This window comes from Nicotiana sylvestris, chromosome 3 (genome assembly GCF_000393655.2).
Source record: "Nicotiana sylvestris chromosome 3, ASM39365v2, whole genome shotgun sequence".
Taxonomy (NCBI): domain Eukaryota; kingdom Viridiplantae; phylum Streptophyta; class Magnoliopsida; order Solanales; family Solanaceae; genus Nicotiana; species Nicotiana sylvestris.
In genome coordinates, this window is record NC_091059.1 from 182,333,833 (window position 1) to 182,345,835 (window position 12,003).

The following is a 12,003-nucleotide window of genomic DNA, read 5'->3' on the forward strand; positions in this document are numbered from 1 at the left end:
CAACCAAAAAAATGGGGGAAAACGTGAAAAAATCAAAAGAAAAAAATCAAAGAAGAAAGAAAAGAAGGTGGAAAAAGAATTAGATCCCCTAACGTGGCCCTCATATATTTTATCCTTAATTTCTTATTCTATAGTGGGCCCTACCTCCTAAATTGATTTTTCTCCATATCCTCTCAAAATCACGTGTAGTCATTTCATCTATAACAGAATTGATTTCTTTTGGTCACAATTTTAATTTTTGGCATTTTTTTTAAAGGAGGACCACACACTAGCTTTCTCACCAAGATATAACAATATATAAAAGTACACATATAACAACAATGAGAAAACGGACAGAACGAGAAGGGGCTAAGGAACAAAAAACAGAGAAAAGGGGAGAGGGACACGAAAAACAGAGGAGGACCATTTTTCCTTTCTTCTTCTTTGAATACATGACACACACTCATCTTCCTTACCTCATCTCTTCCTAAAAACCACTATAAAAACTATAAAGCTACTAAACCACCTGAAAACACACACAAAAATGACACACAAATAGAAAAGAAAACAGAAAGAGACGAGAGAAAATGGATCTGTTTGAACACACGAAAATGGAGCTCAGCAAAAGCTCACAAAAAATGGAGTTCCTGCGTCTCTTTTCATTACTCCATTAACATGGCTCCAAAGTAGTACACAAAGTAGCCATTAGAGCATCTGATTAGTTAAGCTTTATTCCACTCCTAAAAACCAGTCTATTCGAATCCATAAAAATCATTCTTTGCTAGCTCACTCTCGCCGGCATTTCGCCAGAGTTTTCCCATCTCCGACAAGTTTTTTTCCCTATGTGAACAGTCCCCAAAACAGTCCGAAAAATCACTGCAAAGGCTATCATTTTTCACGCAAACTGAGCAGCTCCTCCGAACTCCATCAACCACTACAAAATGAGCCAAGTTTGAGTCGAAGTTCGAAGTCGCCGGAAAGTTCCCGTTCGTGGTCAGTTTTCGTTGTCCTTAAGGTTCGCCCCTTTCACCTCCTACTTCAATGAAATTTCTGCCTTGTTTAGTAAATATCCTATTGTTCTTGGGTTTACTTGTTTTAATTTAATTTAGCATATTTTTTTAAAAATTTGAAAAACTCACTCAAGGCCCACTTTCTTGTTCATTACTGTTGGTTTCATATTTTTGTTTGCCATTGTTAATAGCTTTGAGTGCTTTATGTTTTTATTTCATTAGCTTTGTATACAAAATTGTTTCATGTTGGCTATTGTATTTGGATAACGTTAGAAATTGCAAGAACATTGAAAGGTATGACTAAGAATTTTTGTCCATGTGTTTTAAGATTTAAAAAGCTAAAAGATGAATTGGGAAATGAACTGTTAAGGCAAATAAAGTGGCGGATTACTTGGGTGAAATCGAGAAGTGGATTACGAATTTTCGGGATTTGTTTAGTTGCATAAGAATTAAATTTGGACTCGAATAAGTTAATTAAATTTTTGCGTAGCCCGACAATAATAAGAGACGTGAAAGCTAGCCCATCTTTTCATAATAGCTAAAATTATACATTTCTTTCACAATAATTTCATATCCATAGATCATGACCTCACACAAATCTCATAGTTTAGGAAGAATAATGAACACTGTTAAAGTGCTTTAGGCTCGCTTTTAATTGATCAATTGCGATTATGTATCCGTTCGCGTAAAATATATTGTGATTCCAAATTAAAACCGGAGTACGTGTTCGCGCGACTTTGGATAGCCAATCTTAATAATAACAAAGCGTTATTAATCGTGGACACATTCGCGTGACATGATTTTTGACGCGCCAAATAAATGGGTACACGTGCGCATGGCCCGTTTTAACATAATTCATTAATTAAAAGAGGCAAATGCACATAGGTTCTAAAATGAGTAATTAGACAATTTGATTAAAGTCAAGTATGATCAAAGCAACCATGCTAAAATCACGGAACTCGGGAATGTCTAACACCTTCTCCCGAGTTAACAGAATTCCTTACTCGGATTTCTGTGTTCGCAGACCATAAATAAGAGTCAACTTCCTCGATTAGGGATAAACTGGTGACTTGGGACACCATAAATTATCCCAAGTGGCTACTCTGAATTTGATGTAAATAATCCTATTTCGATTGTCACTTAAATTGGAAAAAAACTCCCTTATATACTCTCTCGGTGTGTAAAAAGGAGGTGTGACAGCTCTGGCGACTCTGCTGGGGAACGAACCCAGAATCTCTGGTTCAGGGTTCAAGAATTCGAGCTTGTTAAAATGATTTTTACTTGGCTTCATTTATTGTTAATATTATTGTATTCTGTGAACCTTTTGTGCTAAATGATATATGTTTACCGCTTTAATATTGTTTGAATTGTATATAATTGTCTTCTTACGCCACTCTTCTGCGTCTTATGAAAATGGTGCACACGTTCGCGTGACCCATTTTTCTTTAGAAATTATACCAAATAGAACGAGGATGGGCCAGCAACAAGACCGTCTAGGATAGGTTGACCCAAAATAACAGACTTTCTTGATGCATCATATGTTCTATGTGAACATTTATTTGTTTTGGCTTACATGTTGACCGGCTAGAAGATATAAAGCAAAATAAAAACCAAGAGTAATGTAGGGAAAGAAACAAAACCAGGTTCTAAAAAATCCTCGGCATTTGGAAATGTCTCAAAATGCTGCCAAAATTTTTTTTCAAAAAAAAAAGATGAAAGGAAAGAGAGTCATTTCAAAAGAGTCAGTATTGTGTCCTTTTCAAGTTTGCCAAAACTGGATGAACTACGCGGGTCTGATTCTCACCGGATGTGAGATATGTAGGCAAACCTCATCGGTTCCGGCCCCAATTTTAAAAAAATCCAAAAATATTTTTCTTTACTTCCTTTATTAGAAAAGTCTTTCTTTGAGATCCCAATTTTTAAAAATCCAAAAATATTATCCATTACTTGCTTTTTTAGAAGGTCTTTCTTTTAGACCCCAATTTTTTAAAAAAAAAAAACAAAAATATTTTATTTTAATTTCTTCTGAAAATCCAAAAAAAGATTTTCACTCTTATTTAGAAGTTTTTCTTTCAAAAATTGAAAATAAAATTCAAGATTCAATTATTTTTTTAGAAGTCTTTCTTTCATAATTTTAATATAAAAGTCCAAAAATTTAAAAATATTTTCTTTCTTCTTTTGAAATTCCCAAAAAACAAAAATATTTTCTTTCTTCTTTATAAGTCTTTCTTCTAGAAATTCAAAAAGAAGATTCAAAATCCAAAAAAAAAATAGTTTATTTACTTTATTCCTAATCTTCCTGAACTACGTAAAGATCTAATTCATGCATTGTTGATACCCAATTTTTTTTTTATATTTTTAATATGCAAAATACTATCAAAATAGCATGTATGTGCATATATAAGTATGTCCCGAGGTTTTATTATTTTTCTCTTAATTTGTAAATATTTTTAAATTAATTTATTACCCTATTTTATCAAGAAAAACCCAGCAATTATCCCCAGAATTATTATTTTGAGTGATTCATTTATTGTATTATCATATTTATATTAAATTATAGCTAGAATAATGTTTTCATATTTTTTATAAATTTATTTAGTATTTTTAAAGCTAAATTGCATATAATTGCAATATTGACCTCTTTTAAGATTTAATTGTATTTATAGTTATAAAATTGACTCCAATATTTTTTAATTTAATAATTATGTATTATTAATCATTTAGTACCTTTAATTTATTTCCTAAAACTATTTTACTATTTTTATAAAATAAATGAAGGAAAATGGCTATTTAAATGATAGCCCATTTGCATTTCAATTTTAGCCGTATTTGAACCTCTAATTAGACCCAATTCCAGAACCCAAATACCCAGCCCAAATCCTAATCTACCCGACCCATGGCCCTTTCAAATAACCCGCACGGATTCCCCATCAATCCAGGTCGTTGATCAAATTGATCAACGGCCACCGTTAACTCTTTCCTTTTTAATTCCCAATTACCCCTAACCCTAATCATTTCCCGTCTGTAACCGCCCTTGAATTCCCCCTTCTCCTAGTTCTCTCTCAAGCTCCTCTCAAACCCTAGCCGCCTCCCTCTGTTTCCACCCTAAAATCGCTTGAATCTATGGCTTCCAAAGCCATTAAAGGCCTGTACCGGCCTCCTATGACTCCTACACGCCGGATTACTATGGTTTCAAGGTCAGACCTTGAAGAAGCTTGGCCCAGACTTTGTTTCATTCGAATTCTATGGCTGTCTCCGACTTTGCTCCGGCCAGCCATGGCTATTCAAGCCTGATCTTGACTTCTCCTGCTTAGATCAATGACTTTCCAAGTCTTTCTCACCATCTGGGTTCTTCCAAAACCCTAACCTTCGAGGTTCCTCTGATTCTTTTTGATCCGTTGTAAATCTGTGTTTTCTCTAAGCTTTTAAACGTTTTCTCAAAGTTTCTTTCAAACCTTTACCTTCAAAACCTTTACCTTTTCCGATTTAGGGTTTTGTTAAGTCATTTCAAAGCTTTTCTGATTTTTAACGTGTTCTACTGTGTTTCTTATGTTGATCTTCTATTGTGTTTCTTATGTTGATTCTTCTATTATGTTGCTTATGTTGTTCTTCTACTGTGTTTCTTATGTTGATTCTTCTACTGTGTTTCTTATGTTGATTCTTCTACTGTGTTTCTTTATGTTAAAAGTCTTGGTTCTTTCTTAAGGTTTCTGATTTTATTTTCTTTGTTGATATTTTTTTGCCTGATTCTCTTGTCTTTCATCTCTATACTCGATTGATGGTGAAAACCCTAAAATTTGGGGATTCGTTCGAGTTTTGAGGCTATTTGCTATGTGATTTGCTTGTTCCTCATCTTTGAACTTGTTTGGTTTCAAAACCCTAATCTCTTTGGACCTATTCGAGTTTCTGAAGTCGTTTCATTTACTGCTCAACTGAGTTTCGAAATCTTTGTTTCAACTTCTGTTGCTTCATGTGATTTTGATCTCCTGCTATCATTGAAACTCAACTGTATTTTCAGAAAGGTCTTTCTACTGGACCCTTTTGCATGTTTCTGATACTCTCCCTTTTCTCTATTAACCTATGTGACTATCATGTAATTATTCTCTTTGTCATGAGTTCAGCCTCGCATGCCTAATGTTATGCACTCTTTTATATGCTAAATTTTCCTCTCAAAATAACCCTTAATTGTGGACTAATTTCAAACCTCTTTGTGTAATTCTGATTGCACTCTTGTAATTGATTTTTTCCTTATTGTATTGATTTCCCTGTTTCTTGGACCTATTTGAATACTTTCCTTTGAACTTTCGACCCCTAACTTTTTTGCTCAATTTGAATAATCCTCTTACCTTGATTACATTGGTATTGGATTCTTACAGACCTTTCCTTGATTAGAGTCTGATGAACCTAGCCTCTATTACCTATTGTGTACTTGTACTATGCTGGAAATACTTCCTTATTGGTCATATTCAGCCCTGTGTGATTTCTTTCCTTATTTAGCACTTGCATGTTATCGTTTGATTTTAACTCCTCAATTAAAGGAAGTCTTATATTGATTGATTTTAATTGGTACACAGTTCCATAATTATTTTCTTGACTTGTTTTATGCCTATTTTCAAACTATAAATACATGGCTTTCTCATTAACATAGATACACATAGACACTCTTAGTATTCTGAACTCACACTTACCTTCAAAAGGCATTCTCTCTTGTTACTTGTATTGTGGCCTACTTTCAAGTCCTGCTACTTGCTTTTATTGTACTTTGCCTCCTTTAAACTGGTATGTTCTGATTAAGATTTTCAGCAATCACAACAATGTGTTTACTTAATACTTTTACCTTCTTGTCTACTACTGCTTATGTATGGTTCAATACTTAATTTAGCATGCTGTAATTTCCTTCTGCCTATCTTGTTATGAACCCCAAACCCCTGTCCCAATGTGTTTGATACTATGGTTTACTTGAGGCATGACAGTACTGAATATTACTATCCATGACTCAAGCTTGATCCCCCTCGGATCCTAACCCCTATGATTCTTTGTTGTTGTATGCTCTGGTAGGCTTATAGGCATGTCACCATCTCCTATGTTGTGCATGCCCAAAGCCTACACTTGCCAAGCATGGGCTCTCTGCAATCAGTTCCCAATTCTCGACCCCCTTTTGTGCAAAGTTATCAATTTTATAGTTATGTCCCAGTACCCTTTTTCCCTTTTCTTTACTTCCCTAGTTCTTAAAGTTCTGTTTCTGCACTTGCACTCTCTCTTAGACTTTAAGTTCTGCCCCCCTCTTGTGAGCCTTGCCTTGGGACCTCTTGAGATCCCTCTGAACTTGGACACTTGAGGGTTGGTCCTCCACACTGCACGTATCCCCATTCTGATAATACAATTTGGGTGTGAGCACTGCTCGGAGTCCCATTGAGGCTCTTAGGGAACTCTGACACACTCAAGTTGAGAAAGGCTTTAGATCAATGGTCTTTGAGTTGGCTTATCTCATAACTCAGTGAGGAAGTCAGAATCAGGCTACCTCTAGTTGTACTCTTATTTGTATTTTCTTATGTAATTTACTATTCCGGTTTTTAATAAGTTGTAATAAACACTTGGGGCTGGATAGTGAAAAGGGGTGGGTAACTACGCATGCAAAAAGTAGAAATCATGCCTATAGGTTGTTCTAATTTTGCATATTCGATCACATATAGAAACCATGCATGTAGGATCGTTTTGAAATCTGCATATTCAACTGCATTAGATACCATGTCTATAGGTTTTAAACAGCTTCTGCATTTAGACATTATGTCTATAGGTTTTAAACCGCTTCTGAATTTAGATACCATTTCTATAGGTTGCAAACAGTTCTGCACTTAACAAGTATGCATATAGGACTTTAAATAATTCATTCCAAGTTTTACTAGCTCATCACCTTCAGAGTTCAAGAGATATCATCCCTATAGGACCCCGTCGAAACACTTAGGCAAGCCCTAGAGTAATAAATATAAACTGAATCTGCTTTTGTGAATAATTACAACCAGCAGGCAGGCCTGATTCGGACTTCTTATCTGAGTTATGTGATAAGCTGAAACTGTCTCAACAATTTCCTCTCACCCGTCTTCAATACCTTTTAAATCAGACCTAAATAGTATGTGTAAGTCATGCTAATTACATGCTTCTTTGTTTAAGGAGATATATCTGAGCCTCTGCTTGTTATATGCTTTCCCCAATTTGCAATACGTGTTTTGTATGTCGCCTTCGAGTTTTTTCCTTTGAAACTACAAATAAGCCTAATATCCCTCCCTTTTAGGATTAGTAGTCTTAAATGCCTCCGGGACTGATAGGATTGGGATGGGTAATAGCATGCAATAAGTAAACGAGACCAATACGCGCTATAGATACCTTAATGGGGTGGGAAGGGTAGATATGGATATGATGACCACGCGATAATGTCACGTGTAGCCCCTTATTGAGGAGTGATTACCGGGCATTGTGTGGGGTGATCCATATTATTAATAAACCTAGGACCCCTTTCCCTTATTTCTTTATTCCTTTTATCATTTTAACTCATTCGTTAAAAATTAGCTTTCTTTGCTCTTCCAAACTTTGTTTATTTGCAAACCATTATATGAAACCCCCTCTTATTTGAGCCTTATTTGTCTATATGTTAATTGCACCCTAAAATCACAATAATTGTCTGGTCGGGAACTACACTAGTGGATTCTGAGGGGTGCCTAACACCTTCCCCTTGGAATAACTTCAAGCCCTTACCCTAATCCCTGGTTATTCAAAATCAAATCTTTTGGTGTCCTAATGCACCCTAATCATTAGGTGGCGACACTTCAAACGCAAACTCAATTCCTAAAAGGAATGAATTGTCCCTCTAAATGTCATAAACCCGATTTCGCTCTAGAAAAAGGGGGCGCGACAGCATGGCGACTCTGCTGGGGATTTTTAGGCTTTTACCATTTCAGACTATTATTGTGAATATATGCTTATTTATGTGCAATTATCTGTTTATTTCTTTCAAACATTCAATTTTCTTTTCGATTGCAAAACTGACTTGTTTTTTTGTTTCTTTCCTTTATTACTTTCCTTTACTGCTTTCCTTTACTACCGCTTTAAAATTATGAAAAACTGTTGTATTTACTGCTTTCCTAACATGCAAATGCGTGACAACCTGCTTTAATTGTTGCATATGCTCAACATCATATTCCACTCGTGCCAAACAAAATGCCATAGCAACGCTTATAATGAGTGGTTGCGCTCTTCCAATATTATCACCCCCTAAATTCGAAAAAGGCGTATTTGCAGTAAAACCAGTCGATCAACGGTGTAGTAGACGGTTCCGTGCCTTTCCCCTTTGAGTTGTCCCCTCGAGGGTACCAGTCTAAAACCCCATAGAAACCTTACTTTGTTTAACTGTGCATGCATCATGGTCAAACCTAGCCAAGTCAGTTATGTTGTCTGCATAATGACTCTTTAAGATAGCCTTGTCCAAAGTCCACTAGGTTTCCCTAAAACCCAAAGAGACATCATCACGTTCTGAAGGAATCTAATATCCCCTTCGACTATTTGTATGAGAGGTATGGTCACAGCAAGTCCCACCATACCTATCCTGACGAATTTTCCATCACATTATTAAGGCATAAAGGGTCTTTGTATTTATGTTTTGTTTACTGGGGCTGATAGTGTTTCCAATAAAGAAAGCAAGGATCTATACCAGGCTGACTACGGTAACTAAAACTCTGATGAAGGGCATTGGTGGGTAACCTTTCAGCATTGTGCCCATGATTATTGCGGAGATATACTAAGCCTTGGAGAAATGTCAATGAGGAGCCAAACACTTCGAGGGCTGCAATTTGCTACTTTAGCTCTGGCTTATGGAGCATCTCCAAAGGGGTGAATACCGACAGGAAATTCAGCAAAGAGATTGGGACGATCATATCGCTTTCCATCATACGAAGCGAATGAACTATATGCCCAACATGTTCATCCATCCAGAAGATGCCAGAGGATGGGTAGAGTTATTTGATAACCTTACCGAGGACCGGGTACAATAGATGTTCGAATGGTTCCCTACTGAGGAGTTCATCGCCCGATCCAGGGATGTACCGTTTCTGATATTAATCGGTCTGAGAGGAACCTACCCTTATGCCCCTCTCCGAGTTATGACACAGGCTGGTAGGAAGCAGGTTATACCAAGGGTCGACAAGATGAGTCACTTCCGGGCTAACTTCCAAGCTAATGACAGCCCTTATAAGTGTCACGCTCAGCATATGTGGCATTGAAAGATCATCATGGGAAGAGATACTATCGAGCCAGACAGATACCACACTGGTTGTGCTCCCTACTATTTAGGCTGGTTAGAATCTAATCACGATGGTCTGGGTCAGCTAGGACTTGCTAGGGGCCACAAGATCATAGATGACAGAGGCACAGGTCAAATACAATCAACTGCGCAAGAGGATCTGGGAATGTGAAAGCGAGCACCGTGAGATACAAGAAGTCAACCAAAAACTGATCAAAGAGTGGAAAGACATGGCTATCAGTGCCAACAAGCAATTAGGGTACTTGGAGCGGGGCATAGTAGAGATGGAAAGGAAATTTCTCAAAAGAATCGAGGATTGCCAGAATGCTGAGGGAAATGAGGGCGGACATCTAGCCAGAGCCTACCTATTGTTGGGACTTCACGAGTTGGGAAAGCTGTTTGATGGAGCCAAAGATGCCGAGTCTGGGGAAGGTCCTTCTGGGATCAAGTAGATAGGAATTTACTTTTTCGTTTTATGAATGTAATAAGGCCAATGGCCACTAGTGATATTTTATTTCCTGTTATTTAGTGTCGATTTGGGATTCGTCTACTTTTTATCAATAAAATGAGGTATTTAGCATTCTAAGTTCTCCAAATCAATTTGTCGCTAGGTCTACCCCGGGCACAAAGAGGTCCCCAAAATAGGACACGATTTACATCCTTGCACTATGTGTTTAACTATCGCAACATTTTCTTATAATCCTCACTAACTTGTTACCTTTTTGTTTTCATTTTTTGTTTATTTATTCCCCTCCCCAAAGGTTAGTTCGTGCACTCTGGCAATATCATCTTATTTCACGAGATCTAGGGGCCCTCCACCCACTCCTCCTCTTAGTCCTGTCAAAAACAAGAACAAAGGAAATATGGAAGATGTGAATAACTCCAGAAAAGAAAACTCAACTGAACGGGTAGAGGTCGCTCATGGTCATGGTACTCTAGTTCCTAAGGAAAGTGCATCCCAGCTCGAACAAAAGCTGCTAAAATTCCAAAAAGAACTTGATCAAGTTCGGAATCTCGCAAATATGTCATTTTCTCTCACCACTCCCGATGTCAATTTTCCAAATGCTCAGAACCCCACACCTCCACAAAATATCCCAAACCCACAAAACCATCCCACTCCTCACCGCCACTGCAACACCTACCATACTTCCAACAATACTCCGCTTCTCGTCCTAGAACCCTTGAACTCCACAAATGACCACTTTCACACCCATCAAAATACCCCCATCTATGTGGAGACCATGTCGCACTCCACCCAACCCATCTCAAGCATACCTGAGTCTGATGATAAAGACTCGCTCATCAGGAACCTGGCTGAAGAACTTAATAAACTGACTAGCCAAATTCAAGGTGTCAAAGGAAGCAAGGGAATTGAGGGTCTAAAATATGAAGATCTCTTCATACAACTAGATGTTGAGCTGCCGGAGGGGTACAAACCTCCGAAGTTCGAGATGTTTGATGGTATAGGTGATCCAAGGGTCCATTTGAGAACATGATGTGACAAGCTAGTCGGAGTAGGGAAAGACGAAAGGATCCGCATGAAGCTTTTCATGAGGACTCTGAAAGGAGATGCTCTGTCTTGGTACATTAGCCAAGACCCAAAGAAATGGTCAAACTAGGTGAGTATGCCATCCGATTTCATGGACAGGTTCAGGTTCAACACAGAAAATGCGCCAGATGTGTTCTACATTCAGAACCTAAAGAAGAAGCCCACAAAAACATTCCGCGAGTATGCTACTCGTTGGAGATCCGAAGCTGCTAAAGGCAGACCTGTCTTAGAGGAAGAACAAATGAACAAATTCTTCGTTCGGGTTCAGGACCCGCAGTACTATGAGCGGCTAATGTTGATTGAAAGCCATAAATTTTCTGACATCATCAAGCTAGGTGAGAGGATCGAAGAGGGCATCAAAAGCGGTATGGTCACAAACTTTAAGGCCTTGCAAGCTACAAACAAGGCCTTACAGTCAGGTGGTGCATCCAAGAAAAGGGACGTAGGGGCCGTAATGGTTGCACAGAGAACCAAATCTCCCATTAAACACCAAACCTATCCGATGCCTCCACTCACATATCAGCCTACACCAAATTACCAAGCACCTTTACCCTCTTACCAAACTCCACCACCTATTTACCAATCACCTCCAGCTCTTACACATCAGCCTACTTCACCCAGATACTCCCAACCCGTACCTGTTTACCAAGCCTACAATGCTCAATCATCCCACTATCAATTAACCCCTACACGCCAAAACTTCTTTTGACCGTAGACCTCCTAAATAGTATACAGCCATTACTGAACCCATTAACCAGTTATATGAGAGACTCAAAGTCGCTGGTTATGTCACCCTTATCCCTGTCATAATCCTTGAGAAACCTTCTCAATGGGTTAATCCAAACAAATCCCGTGTATACCATTCTGGCATGAAGGGACACACCATCGACGAATGTCACTCTCTAAAAGACAAGATCCAGGCTCTGATTGACAACAAAATTATTGTGGCAAAGGAACCTGCTCTAAAGTTCTGCAATAACCCTCTGCTAGACCATAAGGGTGGAGGCTTTCACATGATCAAAATAGAGGATGATTGGGATCTCGAGGGGTCAATTGGGTTGATCACAGAAGGTGATGATCCAGAGAAACCAATAGTTACTCTTAATCCAATCATAGTCCAGATTCAGTCGTCTGGGACGCTGAGGTAAACATGTCTGTGTCACTTGAGTTCG

At 38.0% G+C, this 12,003-nt stretch overlaps 1 long non-coding RNA gene across 1 annotated transcript in view; it reads left to right on the forward strand.

Moving 5' to 3' along the window:
- Positions 1-341: 341 nt before the first annotated feature.
- LOC138888765 (uncharacterized) overlaps positions 342-12,003 on the forward strand; it is a 28,246-nt gene continuing 16,584 nt past the window's right edge. The window contains exon 1 of the long non-coding RNA XR_011406273.1: positions 342-994. This is a non-coding gene — a long non-coding RNA (uncharacterized lncRNA). The remainder of the gene's footprint in view (positions 995-12,003) is intronic.